This window comes from Pediculus humanus, genomic scaffold (genome assembly GCF_000006295.1).
Source record: "Pediculus humanus corporis 1103172108315 genomic scaffold, whole genome shotgun sequence".
Classification (NCBI taxonomy): domain Eukaryota; kingdom Metazoa; phylum Arthropoda; class Insecta; order Psocodea; family Pediculidae; genus Pediculus; species Pediculus humanus.
Genome location: NW_002987884.1, coordinates 1,232,111 through 1,235,186, shown reverse-complemented (window position 1 = coordinate 1,235,186; position 3,076 = coordinate 1,232,111).

Here is a 3,076-nt window from a genome sequence, read left to right as displayed (position 1 = left end):
CGAATTCAACTTCTCCCCTAACCGGTACCGAACAGGATCGTCCTTCTCCGGCTCCGGAATAAACGCTCGCCATGGAATCGCTCCTCGCCTGAAAAAAACAAAAAAAAAAAACAAAAAAATTTAAAGATTTGTAATCGGTACATCATCGATTAATAATATAATTTCAAAACAACCGACAAACAAACAAACAAACAAACAACCGAACAAACGATACGTTTTCTTTTTTCGCACGCCATACAAAATCCCTTTCAAAAAACAAAAAAATACCAAAAATGATTCATATACTTGTTCATTCACGTGCCCATGGACTCAATAAATAAAAAATCATTTTTCAACCTTTAAACAAACAACAACAACAAACACAAGAACCATAACAAACGACTAACCTTTTCTTCGTGAACAAATAATAATAATAATAATAATAAAAATTTGATATTTAATGATTTCATTATTATTATTATTAATAATTTTGGAACGTTTTCTTCTTTTCGTTACGTTTTCAATCCCCGAAAAAAAATTAATAATAATAATAATAATTATAAACAGGACGTTGAAGGAGAATGAGAAGGAGAGAGTGGGAAAGATAGAGAGAGAGAGAGAGAGAGAGAGATTAAATTCTCATCTACTCTCATTTTCTGTTAAACGGAAAAATCATTTCCTGCTACGTACAAAACGACCGTGGCATTGAACGTCAACACAAACAAAGTAAAAAAATAACATTTTTACGCGAGCAACACGAAGAAGAAGAAGAAGAAGGAAGAAAAGAATCAAAAGAAAAGAAAAACTCAAAGAGATTAAGAAGACGAAGGAGAAGAAGAAGAAGAAGAAGAGGAACTAGGAAGTAATGACATGGTCAAAAGAGAAGGTCAAAAACTTAATAAAAAAAAAAAAAAAAATCAAGAGCGGTTAAGTTGGTATTGTGTAAACGTTTTTCCATTTTCTTTCCTTTTCTTCTTTCCTTTTTTCCTTTTCCTTTTCCTTTATCTTTTCCTCTTTAATCATCAGCAATCAACGATTCGACCAAAATATTCCGGGACTTATCCCATCTCTTCCCGTAAACGGTGTAATTCTTACGAACCGAACCTTAAGTGAAAGACCTTCTTCTTCTTTCCAATCATCGTGGTAGTGGCGGTGGCGGTGGTGGTGGTGGCGGGGGCATCGGCAAATCCAATTATCAAGGTCTCAAAGGTGAGGCTCGATATTTTTGCTCGAGGCAGGCTTACAGACAATTTGATATTTTATAACCCAACCCCGTCTTTTTCTTTTTTTGTTTCTCTCCCCTCTCTCTCTCTTCCTCTCTCTCTTTCTTTCTCACTCATTTTCAAAAGAGGAAAGTTGTTTTCTCCTTCTGAGTGTGTGCGTGCGTAAGTGCGTGAGTGACGGACTCGCACTCTTCGACTCTACTCAACAAAAAATGTCGCGTTTCTTTCTTTTTCTTTTTTCATACAGCAACACGTCCTTTTCCCCTCCCTCCCTTCCCCGCCCCCCCATCACGACAGTAATGATAATGATAATAATAATAATAATAATAATCAATAATTTCCTCCCATCGTCCCTCCCTGCGTCTTCTTTTCCAAATTATCGAAACTCTACAACAACTGAAGGCAAAGAAGAAGAAGAAGAAGAGGAAGAAGAAGGGGCAACGATAATTCGGAAATTAAAAAAAAACACGAAGGTTCGACCGGAAACACACGACTGCACCCGAAAATAAATACCACAAAAAATAGAAAAAAGAAAGAGAGTCCCACAAACCTAGAATAAATATTAATATTCGCATATAAAAATGATATGAGAGAGAGCCCGCATTTATATTATTATTATTATTATTATTATTAAATGTTATAAAAAACTATGTGATTGCGATGATAATGATAATATTCATCTTTTATCAAAGGAAATCTTTCTTTTCACGTTTGTCTTTGACCGCGTTCCCTTTTACATCCACAAAAGCATTCATTCCAGGTTTCTTTATTTACAGGATTCCATAGAAATGATTTTTTTCGGAGGGAGGGGCGAGGGGGGAAATGGGGGTACCCACTCGACCCGATTTTTCTCCTATTACGGTTTCTCTTTTACTTATTATCATTATTATTATTTATTAATTTTACCTGCCTTAATTAATAATAAACTTTAGAAATTCCGTCAATTAAAAAATGAAAAAAAAAAAAAAAAATTCTCTTTCCCTTTCATTCAATCATTCAATCATTCATTCATTCATTCATTCATTCATTCATTCATTCATTCATTCTTTCTTTCATTCTCGAACAAAAACGTCTTTTCTAATTGATAAATTAAATTTATAATTTTGTTTTTTTTTTTTTTCCTACCGACGTCGTCCTACATTTTATTTTTATAATTTTCATTAAAATAATAATAATAATAATAATAATAATAATAATAATAATAATAATAATAATAATAATAATAATAATAATAATAATAATAAAAGTGAATGGTGAGAAAGAAGATGAAAAAGAAAGAAAAAAGTCGAATTAATTTTAAAAACGTTCAACGCTTCATCGATGGAATTTTTCCGCCTTTCGAAAATTCTTTTTTTTTTTTATTAACTCTTCTTTCCGAAATTCCTACCCGCTACTTCCACCCTTCCCCTGCCCCTTTCCCTTTCTTCTTCTTCTTCTCACGGCACTGCCCCCCTTTTTAAAAAAAAAAAAATTAAAAAAAAAAAAAATGATTTACGTAGTACGCTTTTATAAAGATAAAAAAAAAAAAACTTTTTCACGCGTTTCCCTTTCTCCTCCCCGTTCCCCCTTTCCTTCCCCCTCCCCAAAAAGAAGAGTAATTGCGAAACGGATAGGAAAAAACAAAAAAAATCATCAACAGGTGAAAAAGAAAAAAAAAGAAAAAAACGTTCGCGTGCGAGTTGAAAACCAACGAACAAACAAACAAACTGTTTCGAACGTCGTTTCTTTCACGTTCTCGAATGTTCTAAAGTCGTCGACGAATGGGAACCCCCTACTTCCTGCCCACACACACACACACACACATAATGTCGCAAAAAAAACAATAAATTCTTCGCGGATGAACAAACAAACAAACAAACAAAAACCACCGACGA